The sequence below is a fragment of the Paramisgurnus dabryanus genome, chromosome 22 (assembly GCF_030506205.2).
Source record: "Paramisgurnus dabryanus chromosome 22, PD_genome_1.1, whole genome shotgun sequence".
In the NCBI taxonomy this organism is placed as follows: Eukaryota; Metazoa; Chordata; class Actinopteri; order Cypriniformes; family Cobitidae; genus Paramisgurnus; species Paramisgurnus dabryanus.
In genome coordinates, this window is record NC_133358.1 from 9,246,645 (window position 1) to 9,270,992 (window position 24,348).

Genomic DNA, 24,348 nt, shown 5'->3' on the forward strand with positions numbered 1-24,348 from the left:
GTTTGTTACTACACAGATGTAGTTCTCATTTTTAGCCACAATGGGTCAGTATGAGGCTGTGGGTTCAGGCTCACAACCCCGTCAGACTTTGGAGCTACACTACTTTAAAATTTGAATTCCGTTTCTGTGCATTTTGCCATTTAACGTTGTTGAATACATAATATTTTTTTTAATTTTTCTATACACATAAAATGCAATATTTTGTTTTATTGGTGCAAATGCCGTTCAAGAAAATAAACTGATTGCTCAGATTCTCCTTTATATAAAATATTTTCTTAGATGAGAAGAGAGTATTCCTGTAGGTTAGTTAATAGGTCATTGTGTTAGCAGTGTATACGGTTGTGGGTTCGGTTCACATATCACATACTAAATGTATAAAAAGAATTGTCAAATGGTCTGCTGTCACTGGTAAAGTACTCTTTTAAACAGTACTGTATATATTTGCACCTAAAGAGTGCATATTAGTACCAAATGTATACATAACTGTAAATACATTTAAAAGGGTACTAAATGTCCCAGTGACAGCTTGGGACCATTTTTATTTAAAGGGATAGTTTTAGTATTATTTACGCACTCTCATGTTGTTACAAACCTGTATAAATGTATTTGTTCTGATGAACACAAATATGTTGTAATCAAGCAGGAAACAGAAGCACCATTGACTTCCATAGTAGGAAAAAATCTTACTATGGAAGTCAATGGTGCTCAAAAACAGTTTGGTTACAAATATTCCCCATAATATCTTCTTTTGTGTTCAGCAGATCAAAGAAATGTATAGAGGCTTGTAACAACATAAGAGTGAGTAAATGATGACAGAATTTTCATTTTTGGGTGAACTGTTTCTAACAACATGAGAGTGCGCAAATATTTTTTATTTTTGGGTAAACTATCCCTTTAAATGAAAATGGTCCCATGCTGTCACTTGGGCATGCAGTACCCTTTAAAAAGGTCCTAATATATTACATTAGGTACAGTTATGTATACATTTGGCACTTTACGTCCAGAGAATGTTTCACATACCGTACATGCCAAATAAGACATTGTTGACATGCAATAATAGCATAGTTCAGTATTATAGCTCAGACAATTGTAGAGTTCTGGTCTTTCGAATCATTGTTGAGGTTACAGAAGGTTAACTAGTGTTGTAGTTCTCGAGACCGGTCTTGGTCTCAGACAAAGAGGACTCGGAATTTTATTTCAAGACTGGTCAAGACCACAACTGATGGCACACTGCAAAAAAATGATTTTTAAGAAAAAAAATTCTTAGTTATTTTTGTCTTGTTTTGAGTAAAAATATCTACAAATTCTTAAATTAAGATGCTTTTTCTTTATGAACAAAACGCCCCAAGAAAATAAGTCTAGTTTTTAGAGCAAAAATATCAAATTGTGCATAAACCAAGCAAAAAATCTGCAAAATGGGGTAAGCTAATTTTTCTTGCATTTTTCTTGAATTTAGTGTTTTAGAAAAAGGTTCAAGATTTTTTTTTCTTACCCCATTGGCAGATTTTTTATTCACAAAATCACTTAAATGTAATATTTTTGCTCTAAAAAGTAAACTTATTTTCTTGGGTAGTTTTGCTCATCAAGAAAAAGCATCTTAATTTAAGAATTTTTTGATATTTTACTGAAAACAAGACAAAAATACTGAGAACATTTTTTCTTAAAAAGAATTTTTTTGCAGTGCACATCACAACTTTATTTTTTATCATTAATTTTATGCAGTTTATTTAGGTTTGGCATATGATGTTGGCATTGTTTAAGCATTGTTTAGGTTTCTCTCAATGACAATTTTTCTAATTTTATTACTAAAAACACCTGCATTGTGTTAAGTGGATGGCAAGCCATGGAAAGACGGTTCAGATTAAATGGTCAAGTTTATTTCAGCTCTTTAGTGTTTGTTCACTTTTATTTGCTTATAGACAAAGATAAAATCCCACATGTCTGCAATGCCTTTGATTATTTTATCAACTTCTCTGATGGCACACACACACACACACACACACACACACACACAGACAAGAAGTGCCTAATATTCCAAATTTTATCATAAGTGTTTTAATTCAGTGACTTGCACTGGTCTTGGTCTTGACTTGGTCTCGGCATGTCTTGGTCTTGGTCTTGACTTGGTCTCGGTTTAGGTGGTCTTGACTACAACACTAAGGTTAACTCACATGTGTTTCCCTAAATAGAACAAGCGGATGTCATTGTATTATACACGAATCATTAAACACACAGCTTCCAATAAAAAATTCTGACCAGCAAGAATTTGTACCACAAATTCAACGTACACTAAAAAAAAATATTCTGACCCTAATTCATTGAAATCTCAGTTAATCAGAAATCTCAGTACTAATTTTAATGAGTAAACTCGTTGCCTCGATTAAATTAATTAATGGGTCTCCCAAAGACTTATATATTTAAGTTCACTTAACTTAATAGCCACATAGACTGAACTTAAAATTGACCAAACTTGGAGTTTGTACAGTGCACTTAAACAACTAAGTTCACTTGGTGTTCATAAAGACTGAACTTAAATTGTCATTTAACTTTATATAACAATGTGTAATGAAAGTTATTCTGGACTGACTCTATGTCAATCAATCAACTCAATTCTCCACAGAACCACACAACAAACTGCACTGTTCACATGCATCTTCATTATAGTGGAGAAAAATACAATGGGTTAAATGTGGTGCATGCATACTAAAGGAAACACTGATCACCTGAAGAGTGACTACACAAAAAACCTACAATTTACAAAAAACATCAATAATGTGTATAAAACTCCAAGAAATGTTATTATCAACTGGTTTATATGTCCTATCAGTTGTTATTCTCAGACCAAAGATAAATCATTAAAAATGTTCAGGCAGACACAAGGGCTTATGGGTATTCCTCATAGCATTTTGAACTGATAATCCTAAATTAATTGCACTTGATTTTTTAAAGTTTATAGTTTATGTAAGTTAATTAGCTGAGTATACAAAGATAGTTAAGTTATGGATCCAAAATGTGAAATTTAAGTAATGATTGCTCGACTTTTTGAGTACAAACAGCATTAGTTTCCGTGTTCAATTTAAAGGAGACATATCATGAAAATCTGACTTTTTTATGTTTAAGTGCTAAAATTGGGTGGCCAGTGCTTCTATCAACCTAGAAAATGTGAAAAAGATCAACCTAGTAACTTAGTTTTGGTAAACCATTCTCTGCAAGCATGTGAAAAAATAGGTCATTCAAATTTGTCTCCACTGTGATGTCAGAAGGGGATATGCACTATCCAACCACGGCACTGCTATTTAGTGCAAATATGAACTCATTTGCATTTTAAATGACACACCCAAAACCGGCACATTGACCTACAAAGTGTCAATTTTAACATGTTATAATAAATTATCTATATCGTAGTTTAATGTAAAACTTCATGTATGTACTCCATGGGGACACAAAAGATTTATTTGACATCTTAAAGAAGTCTTGTAAAAATGTCCCCTTTATCATTTTCTCATTTAATTCATTACAATACCTTTTTTTTTGGTTTCTAGGCATTTTACATGCATTTCAAATCAACCTATGTAAAATTGACTCATTTAAGTTGGGACTACATGAATAATTTGTGTTGTATTAAAGCAATGTTGCTAAAACTGGGCAGAGATTTCCAATTCCCAGCATGCTTTGCATAAGAATAATGAGAGTAAATATAAAAATATTATTTTCAATTACGAACTTATTAATGTTTAGAATCTTGTTATTTTAGTATTTGAAAGAGTTTCTGTTTTGCATACAAGTGGAGCATTTGCTTAGGATGAGAACAGTCTCATTTATCAGTTGTTTAGGGTTGATTTGGTCAAAAGCATTACATTGTAAGTGTACATGCCTTTAAGCATTCATATTTGACATGTTTATGCCATAATCAGCTTCACTTTCATTGATGTGTTATATGATTCGCTTCCAAATGTGTAATTTAAGTAGAACTAACAGTAACATGAATAGAAAACAGTAACATTGGTTAATTTAACTAATTTGTACTAAACAATAAAAATAATTGAGTAAATTCAACTAAATACATTTAAATAATCGAATAGCGTGCAACCACTCACCTTAAATAAATTGAGAAAATTCAATTAGCTATTTTTTCAGTGTATATTATGTATATAGTCTGGATTGTAATACGATTCTGATTGTGGTGGTCTGAATCCTTGCGATGTTTCTCTAGCTTGGTACTTCATTTACTGATGTGCTGCTTTCCAAACGAGAGCTGACATTTCCTGTTTAAATCTACAACTATTAAAATGTGATGAGGGCTGAAAGTAAACGTCCTCAACTAATGTCCCATCATTATTCTTACATTTATTAAATTAGGATGATTAATGGCCTGGATGGTTTGGATCGCTGTGGTATATTACTGCTTCGCTGAACTGACTGTTTCATTAACTTTTGACCTCCAAAGCACCCATTTTATTGTCTTCACCGCAATCCGGTATAAGATGGACCTTCGGGTTCAGAGAAGTTGTTATTCTTTTTTTAATCAGCCACGCAGTCTGAAATGTGTGGTCTTTAAGGCTAAAATCACTGCTTTTGCTTTTTCTTCAAATAGATCTCTTCGCATTTCGCATTTATACCCGAAGGGAAATTTTACACTAGCAACCCAGATGACAAAATATTACTGGTGTTACATTCAACAGTATTTTACCATTATTCCTCGTAATTCCAAAGCCAGTAATTTAATAAGCGCACAATCAAATTTCTTCTTATTAAAAAAAGTTCGGATGACATTTTATGATTTAGTATAATGCCTGGTTTTACAATGACCCACATGAAAGGGTTGACTTTCCTCCTACTAGTTAAATGTAGGTCATTTATGTACATCGATTCACTGATAAATAGCTTGAGATGTGAGATTTCCAGTTCTTGGAAAAGAGCAGCATCGAAGAGAACTGGGACCCAACATTCCCGCCTGCATAAATGAATATGAATGCACCTCACCTCTATATAATCAGCACAGAAAGAAGCACTGATTGTCCTCATCCAGGCACCCCGGTGAATTTTAAACAGCAGTTTAAGCCCGGTAATTCACCTGGGAGAAAAAATCTCAACACATTACCTGGAAAAAGCCATCGTGCTATCGCTCAAGACCTACCACTGGGAAATTCGACTAAGCCCTCTTTCCCTGCCCCGTTCCCGAGAGCTTAAGAGCCAGTCAGATGGACAGATGTGCTATGTAAAACTAGACCCCTGATCTGTTTCTCTGGGGTTAAACTATATGAGTCAAACCTTTGCTGTAGGTCACCAGTCAATAAAATGACATTATCTTCGAGGGAGACATTGCCTGCGTTTATTGCATGTCGTCTGTAAATGCACCAGATGGTGATCTCATGAATATCATACTGTAGAGTACTGTAAGTATTTGCAGCTTTATGATTTTCAAACCCCATTTCTCTTCTTCCTCTGGCCTCGATGACCTCACCTCACCGGGAAATCTGACGGAGCTGTATATTCCTATTTCAGAGATGATCCTAACATCGCTCATTGTATTGGCAGCTGTCAATGTCAATATGGCACAATAGGGCGAGCCAGAGTTTCACACAATAATCCAATCTAATTATAATGCTTTGCTTTCTGCGTCTATCTCATGTCACATACACTGTAGCAGAGAAGGGGACACTTTGAAAATAATAAGAGTGCATGTCCTTTCTTACCAAAAAGTGTTTAGAGATAAAGTGGGTGGACAGGTTTTCCCAAAAATGAAAATTATTTACTCATCCCCATGCCATTTCATGTCTTTTCGATTGCTGGCTATACAAACAGTGTGAGGAATATTTATGCTGACCTAGTTCATTCAATGAAAGTTCGGCCTGAAAACTTTCATAAATTTTGAAAATTGGTCAGGTCACTTTCCAATGCTATCCCATGGCAATTCGTATGTTTTTTATGAGGTGGCTAATTCGTAATTGCAAAATAGTCAATTATATGACGTTAATTATTTTGTGTCCGTATGGTTCAATTAAATGTAAAAGGGTTAAAATTTCAAAATAAATTTGGAGATTACTTGCATACTTTCTATTTTTTGAGGACCAAGTCTAAAATTTCTGATTGTATTTAGTTTTGAAAGAATATTTGGGGGATAATTGCAAAGATGTCAATGTGGTGTAACCGGTCTGTGTCAATTGGTGTAACTAGTTTTTTCTGTAAATGAAAATATAAATACATTCATAAAAATGTGGAATAAAATATAATCATCTAGTTTAGTGTAATATGTTTTTTTTACATACATTTTTACATCATTTGTCAAAGATTATTTAGAAAGCAGAGCTGTTTTCAGCATATTTCAGGACAAATATTACAAAAACGCATTAAAATTTACATTTATAATTAACGTATACTTATTTTTTTATGATTACGCTTACATGCCACCAAGGTGGATAAATAAATATTTAATATTTCTCATTCTTTGGCGCAATTGGCGGTTACACCATTTGACAATTTCAGGTCCATTCAGTCTTAATTTTCATAAAAATGGTGCAAATGTAATTTTTACTGCATAAAATTAATTTAAATACACTATGGGCATTGAAATAAACCTTAAAACAAGTTTTTTAAAAAGATTTTTGAATTTCTCATCTTGCCAAACTGACCAATGATTAAAAACAATAACGAAACTCCATCTCTAAGCCCAACGTCACAGGGGTCAAGGCAAATCGTACAAAAATGTAATATGAATTTGCCACCAAGTCAAATACATATGAATTAGAACGAGATAGCATTGAAAAGTGACCGCCAGGTTCTGATTTGTGATATTTTTGGCAAAAAAAAAAGGTTACTTAGTGTAAGCGCTAAATTAGGTAAATTTTTGACCTGCCATAATAATTCATTTTTTATGACATTTGGAAATTGTCAATATTACTATTCAGCCTACAGTTTGCTGTGTAAATAATTTTGCGTATATTTGTATCTATGCAGTTAATGTTCATATTTTTTTATTTTAAATCATAATTTAATTTTTTTCTATATATTTTTATCAATATTTTATTTTTTATCTTTAGGGGTTCACGCACAAAGTGCTGAAACCCTATTGTATTTGTTAGAATTTTTATTATTATTATTATTATTATTTTGCCGTAAAACTAATCGTGCAGACCAAACCTTAAAGGGATAGTTCACCCAAAAATGAAAATTCTGTCATCATTTACTCACTTTCATGTTGTTACAAACCCACATAAATTTCTTTGTTCTGATGAACAAAAAGAAAGATATTTTGAGAAATGTTTTTATCCAAACTGCTTGTGGACCCTATTTAATTCCATAGTAGGAAGTAAATTACAAACATTTCTCAGAATATCTTCCTTTGTGTTCATCAGAACAAAGAAATTTATGCAGGTTTGTAACAACATGAGAGTGAGTAAATGATGACAGAATTTTCATTTTTGGGTGAACTATCCCTTTAAGGCCTAGAAAACATGACATTTTGCCAAATGGTAGGTCTCAATCGTGCGCGAAGTTGAGAGAGTATCAACCCAATTGGAATATAGGTGGCGCTATAGCGATGTCAAACGCGTTGATGCTCATAACTCAAGTGCCTTTTATTACTGGAATCACTGGATCAAGACAAACAAATTGTATATCTTAGATTTTATTTAAATCATTAAAATTCTTTCGCTATTTTTCGCCCAATCGGAACCAATCGAGTGCTGAAATATTCCTTGGAGTTCAAATATGAAAAGTTATTAAAAAAAGTTGAACTTTCGACTCACCGTCGACACACCATGACCAAACGCCTGAAGTGCGCGGAGCCGCTTGAACTTGATTGGTTATGTCTGGGGACATGAATGAGGTATTGACACCAAATTTGGTACATATATAAATTAACTTATTCTGGGGTCACGTGCAAAAAAATGCTCTGACCGATCACTAGTTGGCGCTACAGCAATGGCAAACGCGTTGATGCTCATAACTCCCACAATTCGAGTCCAAATGTCAAGTGTTTTAAATCACTGGAATCCTTGGCTCAAGACAAACAAAATGTTTATTTCTAATTTCATTTCCGTCATGAAAAAACTTTTGGTGAACTATCCCTTTAAGGGTAAGTCGCTTTGGATAGAACGTCTGCCAAATGCATTAATATATCCTGGTCCTTTAATGATGTTTAAAGAATGTATACAATAAAAATATTTATCTCAGCTTTTTGCTCAAAATGTTGTGTTTTTGAAGAAACCTACCCATATTTGAGAGGTGAAAAAAAACTGATGAAGGTGGGATGAAACATTTTATTTTTTGTTTGAAAGCAGAGGGTCTGTTCTTTTATTTAATACATTGTGTGTTTATATATTTAAAGAAGAGCATTTTCTGGGAGGCATTAAACTTCTGTGAAAATCATGAAAAATGCTGGCGGGGAAAGAGTTAAATGACTGATTCACAGGTCATAGCGTTTTTTTACCAAGAAAAAAACAGTAAGCTATGCCTTAGCTCGGCATCCATTGAAACGTGACACAAAGCCTTACAATCTGAGCTTAACATCATGAAGTCTCTCTCTTATTCACTGAATCCAGAAGTGAATTTTATAGTGACAGTGCACCTCCTTTACATCAGACCTTTTCTTAAAAACAAAAAAAAATTCAACAATACAGATTTATAGCAGGAGTGTTATATTTATCAACAGGGGCAACACATCTGTCCCATGCAAATTGCCTCATTGGTACTGAATTGCTTCCCAATTCCCATATGCTATATCATTGGCCATAGACAATGAGCTGACAATCCAGAGGCAGTAAGCCAAGTTACTCTATCACTACATAAATCTGAAGCACACATATGCCGCTGTCTACCAGCCATTGTTCTCGCTACACGTATTCGCCTGCTGCGTGACTGCCGTCTATTTAAGGAACCGTTTACGCTGCTGTATTTCAAATTCCCTTCTGTTTAAAGCATAACTATGATTTTAATTTGGCCTCGGCTGGGAATTTGAAACCAAGATTAATCACTGCGCTTTGACAGACACGCACAGTTTACGATTAACACTTTATTAAGAGGTTTAGCATTCAGATGGACGTAGATATAACAAGGCCACGTTACATGGGCCACTCACACAGAGGTGAAATATTACAGAATGAAGCGTGATCATTTTAGCTCAGATGAAACCCATCACACGGGGGACGTTTCGATCTTCAGGAAGCAATCTGAATCATGCTTCTTAGTGTAGTCACTGTATCCACTTACTGTTGCTTTGTAAAGTACTTTAAAACTGCAAGTTCTAGATCTTTACCGTACACCCAGCAGTTATGCCAACTCGTGGCATTTGAATTAGAAATGTCCTGCTTATTTATCATCGAGAAAGACCAGGAAAGAGTTGGGTTTGCTGACTACCTCAAATCTGAACTTTACCTATTAATATTTTTTTCCATTAAATCCATTCAGTAGACAGTGCACATCTTTTTTGGCCACACATGCATGACATGCATCACTGACATAACAAATAATAAATATATTTTATAAAAAAATAAATACTGGCCTGCTAAGCACTAAAAACTTCATCACTGTACATTGTAAAAAATATTTTAACGCAACTTAACTTTTTGAGTTGTTGTTTTTTTGCTTTGACTCAGTTAAGTTATATTCACTTAAAGGTATAGCGGAAGATTTTCTTTTTCCAGGTGGATCATCTAGACTATTGGTCATCTCAGTTGTCAATCATTCTGATGATATGTTGACTTAAGGCCGTCGTACGTGCTCGTCCCTAGGTTCGCTATCGGCACATGCACACTTTCAGTTGTATATGTGTGGTGGTCTATGGTTTCAGGTATTCATTGAAGCTTGCGTTCTGATCGTGTTTTTTCAAAATATCTACATTTCACATGCTGGTGTGATCTAAAAGCACAGGTTTGGCTTCCCACGTGAAGTTTCTTACTTGACAGGTAAAGTTTGTCATGCTATTTGGAGAAATCCATTTAAAATCACTGCTAGTAAAAGTTGATGTAAGCTATGATTAGCGATGCTAGCCCTGGCACAAGTCACAAACCGCACAGACACAGTAAACATGCCAACAGCAACTTGTAAACAGAGCGAAGAGAAGAGGCTCGTGCATGCTCTTTTTCGTGCACACATTTAATAGACGTTCCCTCTCGGGAGCAGGTAGAGTGTTGTGCATTTTGTTTTTAATGGAGGGGCGGTTCTTTTCAAAAATTCGGAAAAAATCTTCCGCTATACCTTGAAAACATGTCAAGTCGAAGCTACTTAAAATTTTGTTGTGATAATAAATAATTGACCCAAATGTTTATTTCAAGTAATCTAGACTTACAAAGTTTAGTTGATTTATTGTAAATCTAAATTGAGATTTGTTCTGGGGGGCTCTTTGTGTGTGGGAGGGGTCTCAGTTGCGAGGGGTAACATTTTTATTACTGATGACAGCAAAGCAAAAAGTGTGTTTCAAAGTGACATCCTGGACCTCTGATAGGGTTAGATAAGTTTCTGCTTTGAAGCTGTGCCAGAGGTTGACCCAAAATAGCACCTGAATCGCATTAAATGCTGCAAATCTTGAGTCTGACACACTATGCTTTTGTTGCACATGTCATTATGCACGATTGATCAAAATTTCAGAAAAGAAAGTTAAAAGAATCATACAACCTCCTTGACTAATTATAGGTATAAAAATTAACAGTTTTCAAACAAAAAGACTGCCAACTGTTGCCCTTAAACTTTAAAAATGTAAAGAACATTTAAAAACAAGTATATTTCACTATATATATATATTCATTAGGAATGTGCATTGATGCATTGCATTCCCATTAAAAAGACCTGTCTAAAATCGATTCTGAATCATAAGGCTCCGATTCAGTGTTTCATGCTTGTGCATGTACTACGACTCCGTGATCAGTAGGAAGTCCTTATCAATCTAAAATCACTTTAAGTTTGACTCGTTTATAACGTGCATTTAAAAAAGCAACACTCGTCAAACACAATCATTTAAAATATTATTTTTTATCATGAAAATACCTAAAACAATCTGAAGAACAGCGATATAAATATGCCTCTAGATATTTCCTGGAATAGTAGCCGTTTCTCAATGTCAAGGATAGTTCCTTGGCAGGACTATAGTCCTTACAAGTCACTTCCTTCAGAGGCTAGGCAAGGCTCCTCTTAAGCATTCGGAGAAGACGTTAAATGGAACAGGCTAGCAAGTGCACGTCTTTGCGTCAATGCGTGATTGAAAGATGTGCTTTCGGTGCTGCGCGCATAGGATTGTGGGTGATTTCAGCGCGTGAAGGATACGCATATGCATCCTTTCCTGTATATGGGATATTTCTCGAACAAAGGACTCAGTCCTTGGCTGAAATTTCGAGGATCCTCGACATTGGAACAGTGCTTCGACGGACGTCGATGACGTAGCATCCTCCAAATTCTGGCTTCCGAGGATCCTTCCTTGACATTGAGAAACGCCTAACGTTAGTAATGCTACTTCTTCTATGGCACAAATGGTGTTTCTAAGCGAGAGCGCCCCCTGGCTTTTGGATGTGGCTGCATTTCACCGTAATTCATTCAAATTCATTCATTGAGAAAACGCGCATTTGCCCGATTAATTGTCACAACCCTAATATACATACACTCACCTAAAGGATTATTAGGAACACCATACTAATACTGTGTTTGACCCCCTTTCACCTTCAGAACTGCCTTAATTCTACGTGGCATTGATTTAACAAGGTGCTGAAAGCATTCATTAGAAATGTTGGCCCATATTGATAGGATAGCATCTTGCAGTTGATGGAGATTTGTGGGATGCACATCCACCACATCCCAAAGATGCTCAATTGGGTTGAGATCTGGTGTGGGGGCCATTTTAGTAGAGTGAACTCATTGTCATGTTCAAGAAACCAATTTGAAATGATTCCAGCTTTGTGACATGGTGCATTATCCTGCTGGAAGTAACCATCAAAGGATGGGTACATGGTGGTCATAAAGGGTTGGACATGGTCAGATACAATGCTCAGGTAGGCCGTGGCATTTAAACGATGCCCAATTGGCACTTAAAGTGTGCCCAAAAACATCCCCCACACCATTACACCACTACCACCAGCCTGCACAGTGGTAAGAAAGCATGATGGATCCATGTTTTCATTTTGTTTACGCCAAATTCTGACTCTACCATCTGAATGTCTCAACAGAAATCGAGCCTCATCAGACCAGGCAACATTTTTCCAGTCTTCAACTGTCCAATTTTGGTGAGCTTGTGCAAATTGTAGCCTCTTTTTCCTATTTGTAGTGGAGATGAGTGGTACCCGGTGGGATCTTCTGCTGTTGTAGCCCATCCGCCTCAAGGTTGTGCGTGTTGTGGCTTCACAAATGCTTTGCTGCATACCTCGGTTGTAACGAGTGGTTATTTCAGTCAAAGTTGCTCTTCTATCAGCTTGAATCAGTCGGCCCATTCTCCTCTGACCTCTAGCATTTTCGGCATATATATATATATATATATATATTTCACTATACACTATATTTGTTTTTAGTTAAAATATCTAAACATTTTAAACAATAAATTAACTTCAGAAACAAAATTTCCATAACTCTTTAAATTACACCATAAGCCTGATTCGAAAAGAAGCCGAAATATCTCAAAATGATAACAAATTTTTGGTTCTTGCCAACTATCGCTATTAGTATTTCATACTCGGTGTGAGACACATAAGAACACATTTATTAATCCACTGATGTGATTTGAATGATAAATTGATTCAATTTTAATTAATTAATTAAAAATATATATTAATTTGTGTATAGCTAAAGAAAGAAAGTCTGCACATCTGACATAAGGTGGATTTCACACCAAAGCTTTTACACTCATGACTGGCTTATGTTTTCAATTGTTGCCAATGTAAGCTCAGCGTTTAAAAACAAAACAGCGGCTAGCGTTTATTTTCCGCTCTGAACGTGAGAGTTGAAAAAAATTCAACTTTGGGTGAAAGGCTCAACTCGTCAATGTCAGTTCTCACACGGCTGTCCAATCACAGCGGAGTGGGGTGAGACAAATATCACAACAACCAACCAGCGCATCCTACAATGACTGATAAACAAAGCAGAAGTATCACAGCAACCAAAGCGATCAGCTGAAGAAAGCTGGCAGTCGGAGGAAAAAAACAGCTCCAGGCGTTTTCAACCGCGTTTAAAAGCTTTGGTGTGCACGCTACCTAAGTGTCAGTAAATGAACAGCATTTTCATTTTTGGCTAAACTATTCCTTTAACCTTTACTTGTGTAACTCATCCTGTATAGTTTGTGATATGGATACAACACAGCTTGTTGAGGGAGAAGTGCTATTACTTCTTTGTGACATGATTTTGCCATGTATAACATGATTTGGTGGACAATAAAATCCCATAAAGTTGCATCAATGAAGTTATAGCTAGAAACACGAGGTTGCAATATTTGATTTGGCCTCTCATACACCCTGCCCACCACAAACCAACTTTTTTACAACCACTCACACACATTAGCAGCTGCATTTCAATTCACAGCAGTCTTGTTCCACTTTATTTTCTCCCTTCTCTGGCAGCTATTTTCCCAGTGTATATGTACACTCAGATATTAAATATGAGATAAAAGCACAAGTGAACAGTGAAACAGGAAATATGATTGAATCTAATAATCTCCAGAAAGCCTTATTGCATGACCTTTGACACACATTTGAAAGTGGCATGTTAGCTTACTGTAATTCACTCCTAGGCTATTTCTGTCACATCCCTAAGGCTATTGGCAGAACACGGTATATAGAAAACAGTATTCAGACCATCAGCCAAACCTTATTTATAGGTGAGAAATTACATCCAATATCTACAGTATTGCCCACTGCTATCAGATATAAACCAGTGGCTTTGTTCCAGAACCTACTGAGATGCAAACATAGGCTGTATTTGATCGCACTTTCAAAAGGTCTACTAATAGGTAGACGGTGAACAAGACGGGTCACTGGAAGTCGTGTACGTGCCTGCGTGGTCACCAGAGGCGAAACTCTGAAAAGGTGCTTATTCATGCAGTATTGATTATGTTAATGCAGGCCTCCTTAAGGTAAATGTGTGCATTCATGCTAGCCTACTCAACGAAAAATTTCAACATCACATTATCTATCTAGATCATCATTCCCATGATGTGTAATAAAGTCTAGACAAATACGAATATCAGTAAACACTAATGATGCAATATGCACACGCCTACTAGATATGTAAATCTTATAAGCAGTCAGAGTTTGTTTGTCCCCTCTTCCAGATTTCAAATTAAGTGAGTTCTCACACATCTAATTGAAAACGAAAATTAATCAGGTGGAAATATGAAAATGAAGTGAAAGTAAGGGAGGCTATCCCTGAGGAAAACCTCTTAAGAGTTGCTAAGTATGGTTACATAACCTCTCCAACCAGAGCTTAAATTGAACAAACACAATAAATTACAGCGGCCGGCCACCTTCTGCTTGACTTTTCCATCAAGGCAAGATTTTCACTGTTGTTTTCAAGGAATCTTGAATCACTTGAGTCACAAAAGTGTTTCTCTCCATCGCAGTGTTTGAAAGTGGTTTGGCTGGGAGTACAAAGGTTATTTACAGGGACAGGATGGTCAGTGCATATCCGCTGGGTGTGACCGGTTAATGAGAAGGGTGTGGGACACTCCCGGTGAGTCACTGACCTTACACCGTAAACCACATCTCTCACATGGGCAAACCCTCCATCAATCGCCCATCCTTCACTGTCTTTTCTGTTTCTGGAAGTGAAGCATTGTTTCCAGTCTTGGTCCTGGAGTTTTCCCAACACTACATTTGGGATGTGTCCCAATTTAACACACATGATTTAAAGAGCAAATATAATCTGATTCACATTTTTACATTTCCTTTGTTGTGTAAGTGTGTATTAGTAAATGGTAAAGATATGCAAAAGGTACAAACCCCAAGGTAAACGATGACCCGAGTTATCGTCTCCATCGTAAATCTCTTTTCTTAGACTACAACAAACACACGGATTGTAGGGAACAGTTTACTTCCTGGGATTGGAAATGTAGTAAAGACCGACATTATCAGAATTCCTCCCCTTTTGACTCACAGCCTGTAAGTTAACTCCTGTTAGCATTGCATTGTGATTGCATTTTTTTTATCTTTCAAACATGGTAAGGAGCGTCACATTTCCTGCTGACGTCATAGGTATTCAGGCCAATCACAACGTACAGATTAGCTGGCCAATCAGGGCTTTTCAAATCAATGAGTTTTGTACAAAATCAATGCATTTGAGGAAAGGAGTATATCTGGAGCTACAAAAATTTACAGTATGTGGAAAATAATGTTTTTTTTTAACCATAACCATGCAAACAGATTGTATTATACCAAATACACAAAATAACATAGTTTTTAACAATAATTATAATGGTGATGAGCTCTTCACTGATATATAGTTTGTAAGTATTATTTTTGCTTGAGAATGGATATAAGTGTTTTATTTAAAAACAAATTGGGCCCACTTGTGGGCACGTGGCATTTTAGAAATTACTCTATGTTAAACTTTTCATACAAGGGTGATGCAATTTAAAAAACTAGACACTTGAGCTTTCCAACGATGTATAGTTTGTCAAGATTATTTTAGGGTCTTTTTACACCCGATCACTTCATGTGTTTTCTCTAATCGGATAGCTATCTGATTTGTTAAAACTGTTCCATTTACATTTGGCCACATGAATGCGTCTTGGCAAAATGGATATGAATCCAATCTTCTACTCCAGTGCAAAATGCAAATACACTTTTCATTACTCCGCCTTAAAAAAACACTGTATGACGATGTTTATGCAACAAAAGGCAGCACTTACTTTATGTTGTACTTTATGTTGGGCAGGGGATGCGCGTCGTGTTGCTCGGCATGAGCTGGAGCGTGCAGTTCAGAGCAGCAGGAGAGTGACGGCGCGGTTATTTATTGTGCAGGTCCATGCTGGGGGAAAGTGTTAACAAAACTCTCTCTCAAAGTTGTATTTCTTTGTTTAATGTCATTCGAGTTTGTCATTCAATTTTTTTATTGGTTTTAGAAAGCTTTTTAACCTGCTGTCGTCGCTCCATAAAGCAACAAGCTTGTCGTCTTTGTTTGTTTGCCTCTTTGCGGCTAACTTCTGGGTGACAGGTTTATATTGGGGAGGAGTTATGAGGAGTTATCATCGGATTTAAATACGTCTCGAAAACTTTTTGAAGGGCATTAACACATGGTCTTTTTATGATCAGATAGCTATCCGATCAGAGAAAACGCATGAAGTGACCAGGTGTAAAAAGCCCCTTAGTTTTGGACTAAGATATTAACTGTTGAAGTGCGGCTATTTTCATTGGTATAATACAGTGGGCCCTATCTTGCAGCCAGCGCAATTGACTTTGTCAGTGACGCATGTATCATTCGTATTTTGCACCGGCGCACAGCGGGTTTTTCCCTCCACAGATGCACGTCGGCAAACTAGGGAATGAACTTGCGCTCCCTGGGCGGTTCAGCGCAAAAAAGGAGGCGTGTTCCGGCGCAAACCATCCCTGATGCTATTTTGCAGTTTCAAAAAACAATTGTGCCACTGACCAGAAAAAAAAAGTTTAAAGTCAGTGGCGCGTTGCGCGTGGTTCAATATGCTATTTTAAGGGCGCATGCTTGACCATAATGTATAGCGTGCACAACGCGCATACACTTTGCTTATCTAATCTACACAGATGCAACAGTTATTTTTGCAAATCATAAATTGTTACACTAAAAAATATTAATACACGAAATAAGGGAAATCATAGTGGTGAGCATTGTGGTGATAGTTTTTATTTATTGTGTGGCTGCGTTAAAAAATTCTCATGCAAATAACGATTAAAATATTTTCATAAGTTTTTGTTAGGCTGTATTACGTTTATTTTATGTAAATAATAATTAAAATGTTTTCATAAGAAACCTTAATGTATATTAACTTGATTTGTAAGAGTACTTTGGGGTTGGACCTTGGTTGCGTTTCTTGTGTCCGATTTCAAAGCCCCCAAACCCTTTCAGCAGTGAGGGTGGACGCAGCGATGTCCTCTGCTGGCGTCTGTGTAGAGGCAGATCCACCTCCCGTTACACGGCGTGCCCGATTTATGCTGGCAAGCTTGGAATTTACAAGAACGTCAGTCTCCTCGGCTGTGAACCGCTCCTGGCGTGCGCCTGGTAAATCCGTCATAATAATAGCAACCCGCCGTGGAACTTGCGCCCTTGCGTTTAAAGGGAATGTTGGATAGCGTTCTGATTGGTTTATTTGACGTTACGCCCAAACCACACCTATGAATAATGAACCTACTTCAGACCAACCCCTTATTGATTTGCGCCCGGCGCAAGAGTTATTTCTCCCGCCGGGAAAATAGCAACAGCGCCCAAGATCCGCCCACAAACTCACTTGCACGTTGCGCTTCGCACTTGCGTTTCAGATCGTTAAAATAGGGCCCAGTGTGTTTTCATGGTTTATGATTCAAAAAACACAATATTTTCCACATACCATATTTTTTCGTAGCTCCAAATGTACTGCCTTTCTCAAACGCTCTTATTTTGTGTTAAACCCTTCAATCTGAAAAGCGCTGTGTCCTTGATTGGTCAGCTAATCTGTACGTTGTGATTGGTCTGAATACCTCTGACATCAGCCGGAAATGTGACGCTCCTTACCATGTTTAAAAGATTTGCTCACAATGCAATGCTAACAGGAGTTAACTTACAGGCTGTGAGTCAAAGGAGCAGGAATTATGATAATGTCGGTCTTGCCTACGTCAACAGGCCCAGGAAGTAAACTGTTGCCTACAATCCGTGTGTTTGTTGTAGTCCAAGAAAAGAGATTTACATTGGAAACGATAACTCGCGTCATCGTTTTTCTTTGTTCAATCGAGAAATAATTATGTTTTTTGAGGAAAACATTCCAGGATTTTTCTCATTATAATGGACTTTAATGGACCCCAACACTTAACGATTTTAATGCAGTTTAAAATTGCAGTAAGGGTCTTATCTAGCGAAACTAGGTCGCGTTGGCGCATCATAGGACCGGAGGAAGACAAGAAGTTGTGGTTTAAAAGTGCATATTTTAATTTTTATTGCCAAAAATGGCAATCGTTTCACTAGATAAGACCCTTATGCCTCATGTGGGATCGTTTAGAGTCCTTTAAAACTGCAATTTTAAACTGCATTAAAACCGTTAAGTGTGGGGTCCATTAAAGTCCATTAAAATGAGAAAAATCCTGGAATGTTTTCCTCAAAAAACATAATTTCTTCTCGACTGAACAAAGAAAGACATCAACATTTTGGATGACATGGTGGTGAGTAAATTATCTGGATTTTTTTTAAGAAAATAGACTAATCCTTTAAAACATTTGGACCCACCTGTGACACCAGTGACACTTAACTCATTAGTAGAGATGTTATCACTTGAATTAAGTGACAGAAAAGAAACGTCTGTCCGAACCAGGGGTAATCAAGATTTATAATGTACCAAAAAGTTGAATAAACTTCACAACCTGACAATGAACTAAAATATGTGCAGTCATGATTTATTTTTGAGTTTATGTGATACACACATTTTAGTTTGTTCCTCACACAAAGCTATTTCATTGAAGGAACAGTTCACACAAAAAATAGAAATGATCTCGTAATCTTTACCTTTCTTGAACTGAACACAGAGTTATATGAAGGCATGATATTATTTACTATATCTTTAATAGTGTTTAACTAAAGAAAGGAAGTTATATAGGTACCCGGGATGGCATAAGGGTCCCTTAAGGGGTGAACTACCTTTAATATTGTCTTAGTGTACAAGTCAAATGTAATATTTTTATAGGACTTCCAGACATTTTCACTTAAAAAAGTATGATAACAATTACTTTTAAGGGATACTAAACAATCAGGTTAGACATATTCCACTGTCACCCAAATCTTATGGGTTTGCTACACCACATGAGGTCATGTATAGGATAATGGCTCACTTTATTACATTTCACTTTTGCAAAACTTTAAAAATCATCATGATTTTTCTTCAGATTGTCTTTTTTATTGGTCAGGACCTTTTAAATACTCTCTTACCCAAGTCTTTATGGAATAAATTTCCAGCAGCTCTTCCGGTGAGTCACTCTCCTTGTATCTGGTGACACATTCAGGATCAGAGAGCCTTTGCCAGCTCTCTCTGATTCAGCTTATGGTTAAACGGGCACGCTCGATCGCACACACACGCGCTTTCCCTCTCATCACCTGACTACCAGGAAGACTACAGCAGTCTGACTGAATGGAAATTATGTCATTAACCCTTGGCCCAACAGGGACATTGAGAAAGTGAAAGTCAGTGGGTGGCTCAGCAATTCCTGCTGGTCATTATCTCAAGCATATGCATCGGATTTAGCAGAAGACGGGATAAATTTAACCACAGACCATTAATAATGCAGCCACCACCGGAAGCCATTAGAGTCTGCAGTTTGTGGATTTGATAAGGGGCCTTTTTTTAAAAACGCAGTGCGTGACGAGGGGCGGTCCATATATTACACATTCAAATTAGATGTAATGCCTTGGAGTAAACAGTACACCCGAGTTTTATTAAAATTATATTTTATCTGGATGCTAGAAATGATATGGAGATTGACATGAGGTGGTGTGGTATCTTGTACTTCCAGCTGGTTCTTCACAGCATGTGTCAGGTCACAAGCAAGTAAAAAATAGATGTGCATGTAAACTGTGAATTATCATAGAAAGGACCCGCTCGGCGATAACAGGTTTGCCTCGGGGTCAGGCTGGAATGCATCCGAGTCTAATACATATCCCCATATCAACGTTTATACTATGAAGTGAATGATATCCACAATGACCACCAAATGTCAAGTATTTCCCACATCCACAAGGATAATCCATGTCTGTCAGAAACTAGGGAGTCTATGTAAACACAGATGCTGAATACAGAAATGGATCAACATGACTCATCTCCCTACACCCCCAGATTTCCCAAAATGACCGGCCAGCTGTCCTAACGTGGGTTACCCCCTTTATCTGTATCCTGAAACTGTTGTTGGATCCTGACCAGGGCATTCGGGATAATGGGGAATCTCCCTTCATGCTCCGCTACCCCTCAGTGAAGGGTGAACGATGAATGTCTAGACGTCCCTTGGCAGCTAAGGTCTCTGTGCAGATGAACAGGCAGCGCTGTCTCTGTCTGTCTCTCAGTTTTATGCATCTAGGCTAATTTCTGTCTGTTTATGCAAACAGGTTTTGAAGATTTCAGCACATTGAATTTATGCATTTGGCAGATGCCTTTATGCACACAATGGAATCATTTATTTGCTTGTGTGTTGCCTGGGAATCAAACCCATGACCTTTGTGCTGCTAATGCATTGCTCTGTCAGTTGAGCATCAGGAAACGTTTACAAAATGTAAATTCTTTCAACAATAAAACATCAATCAGTTATTTGACCTAAAATAGCATTCTTGTTGATGCAGAACTTTTCTCTGCTAAAACAGCGTAACCTTGGGTGGTTTACTTGTCTTTACTAGTTAAATTAGGTTTAACCCAGCTAGCTACGTCAAACTAGGCTCGGACTGATTTTGCCAAGTGAGAGATGTCCTCAGGGCAACATATTGTGTTGACCCAAGGACAACATTTTTCTAAATAAAACCTAAACCCACCTCAAACCCCAACCCTAACCATAACTAAACCCCAAAATCAGGAGGACATGATAAGTGAAAACAATGGTCTAGAAACAGCTAATCCTGGTTGTAAGCTTAAACTTAAAACAAACTGTAAACTTATTTCTGAAATCTGATTGGTTGATTGAAATGTTGTCCCAGGGTCAACATAATGTTGCCCTGAGGACATCAACCACTTGGCAAAATCAGGAGCCGTCAAGCGAGTTAAGCACATTGTAAAAAAGGCAGAATGAAGTTAAAACAACTTGGTTTTGCAAGTTAATTCAATCTACCATTTTACGTACTATTCAACTCAAGTTGAAATTGTTTAACTTAATTTTAAGTTAAAGTAACTTAAAAGAATGTTGATTTGACAAAAATGCTGTATTTTAAGTGCAGGTAAGCTTGTCAGCTAAACTAAAACCATGAAACCAGAACAACCTATCCAGCTTGTTAGTCAGCTAAGTTTTTGAAAATGGTTTGAATTAGACTAAACTAATTCATTCATGCTAAATTAAAGTGCAGAGAGTCATTTTACACATTATTTCTTCACAATATAGAACTTCATATCCTTCATTTCTTGTTCGTACAGGAGTTTTTCTTTAAACCTGGAATATAACATCACACGAAGACACTTAATTATTCCCTTATTATGAGGAAAGATAAGCAAGCCTGCCAAAATGAATAGAAACCACAGAAATGTTCATTTCTGGTTTTTACGTCCTCTATTACCTCACTGTACTTAATACTCAATGTACTTCAAATTTTCAGGGGCAAGCGTTTTTACAGGACATCTTTTTTATCATGTAAAAATTGGTTTGCATATTTCGACCTTGCTAATTTCAACTTTATAAGACACTTCATTCAAACAGCACCTGATCCCAGAAAAATTCCATAAAATTGGCAGCTAGGCTTCTGTGTGAACGCTAGTCTCACGTAGCCAGGTGTTTTTCGCTGCTTTTTCTGGACAAAGCCCACCCACAAGCTGTTTGACCGAGATGTCAAATAACCAATCAGTTTGTTTCATCTAGCGTCACATTTCGGACTCCCCACAATAACGAGCCGGCTAGCAACAAGTCCGTTATTGCAATAGCCAGCCAACCGAATAGCATCTAAATAAACATCATCACTCACCGTAGAACAACGTTGTGCACTTCATCAACAGCCACACCAATGAGACGCTCCCGTTAAACACATCTGTTTGAAGCATATCTCTCCACTTTTTAACACATACAAGCAATTCAGGAGAACCAAACTTTTTGACTCCACTAACTGCCTCAAGTAAAACTCTTGGACGTCTTTTAGAGAGTCTATGCCGTGAACGTTGCATATTTTTGAGAATCCAATGTTTAGCTGATGATGATACCTGCTCATTATTATACACGTGAAGACGACTGATTCTCTTCCTCAATGGAACATCTGAGCTTTGTTTTCCAGGGACCGAAACTAATCACAACACTCGCATCCCCTGGAAATCCGGTTTATTTCAACCAATCAACGACGACTTTGACATTCCCACAGGGTTTCCAGAAAAGTATAAGAAAAACATCAGACGTTTAGCCAACAGTCTGTGGGCGTGACGTCTGTGGCTGAGACTATGTGAATGCAAACATGTCCCGTAAATGTTCTGCGATCGCTCCCATAAAGAGTACCTAGTAACATTAACGTAACATTCACGGAAAGCATTCTGCGTGAACAAAACGCAAAAACAATGCCCTAAGGGGCGTGCCATAGTATAGTGAGGACGCACGTGTCATCGCAACTAGAAATTATGATTCAGCTCTCTGACACAGGGATTTAAATGCAGATCAACATTTATTATGAGAAATGTTGGCAAACTGGGCTATGGTATGCGCTGCAAATGCAGATGATGTAAAAACATAATGGCCACGCTCTGCTCATGCGTGCGGTGTGAAACTAGCGTTATATATTTTTTCATAAACAAAAATGTACGCTCATAGTTTCTCGAGAGAGAAATCACTGATAATTAGCAAACTTTATAAGTTGTAGAAAAAAACGACCAAGTGCAGAACTTTATGCTGCGTTCCAGGCAGGTTTTTAAACCCGTGAGTTACGACTTCAAAACCACGACTCACGACCTTATGCGTTCCAGGCAGCCTGTAACTCGTGTTTTTACAACCTTCTACCGGTGAAAGTGCACTGGAACGGCAGTCAAACCCGTGACTTCCCACCCGTAAACTCGTACTAGATCGATGTACTCCCAGTTCAGAGTCGTGAGTCGTGGTTTTGAAGTCGTGAGTTACGGGTTACAGGTTGCCTGGAACGCAGCATTAAATACTGGATCTTTTTACGGTATGTGTGGGAATGCATGCACAGATTCCGGAAAATCATTGGCTGTGTGTATTAGGGATGTTAACAATTAATAGATCTTCGATTAATTGTCAATAAGAATTAAATCGATAAAACTTAACAATTGTCAATAAAGCAAGCACGTGTGCGTGGCGCCTGTGCAAAGCACATACAGCCAGTGAAAACAAGCTGTAGAAGTTAAAATAGCCATGATCACAATAACGCTCGATGCTAAACACACACCTGGGCTTTTTAACCTCATTCGAGACGAGGCTGGCAGCTAACGCAACGAAATGGCATCCGCAGTGGATCTGATTAAAGTCAACAGAAAGTGCAAACACAGTTAGGATACTGAAAGCAAAGACTCTCTTCGGGGAAGCGTACAAGATTAGCATAGCAACGATGCTAACGCTGTTATACACAGGAAAGGAGACCAGAAACCTTTTTTAACAAACAGATTAAAATGAAAAACTAAAATTCTGGCAAGAAACTAAAATGTAAACTGTACCTGACTGTTGTTACACTCTGAACGCCCGCAAAATATATCATTGATCATATTGACTGACTGAGGCGCTACACGCTAAACACTGTTGCAGGTTTTTTAATGGAAGGTACAAATCTTCATAATATAAGCATCTTTGCTGAAAGTACGCCACAGGTCTAAGCTGAGGTGACAATGGGACAGGTGCCGTTCGTGTGCTTCTTGGATAGCCTATAATTAGAACAAGCGGTGTATGAACGACTCGGAAAGCGAGGTGAATAATTAGAAAAATAACACTTGATGATAATGAAACTTTTATTTTGTCATAGACACATAGACTTTCATCTGACTGTGCAGAGTGCCCATAGGCTATGAGGCGGAGTTAAACTGTGTCTATTAGTCATTATATTTCATTACGAGATTAAATTGATGATTTTTATCAAAACACTAACTACATTGACTCATTTTACAATCCCACTAGCATGTTATTTAGACAAAAATAAAATCTTTTAATTTGGGAGAAGGAAGGTAGCGTTTTAACTCACACTTTTATGTCATTGGCTATATGCCACTGCTGTAAAGACTTAACAATTATTCAAAATTGCATATATTGAAATCCCTAGTGTGTATGAACCAAAAATCAACAAATCAATGAAAATTCCATGATTTTTCTTTAATCTCTGTGTGAAAATGCCTTAAATGTCCTCAAAGGACTTGCACATCGGAAGGTAACAGGATAAGGCTGGGACCTTGCACACAGGGTGCCACTTGGGTACCTGAGTTTGTCAGGTAAGACGATCCCTAAATGAACATCTTTTGTTGTCTCTGGAACAATTGCTTTGTCAAAAAAGCTGCGTTCATAACCTTTTGCCAACCTTAATTTCACCAATCCCGATAACAATGCCTAACCTTATAGGGATAGT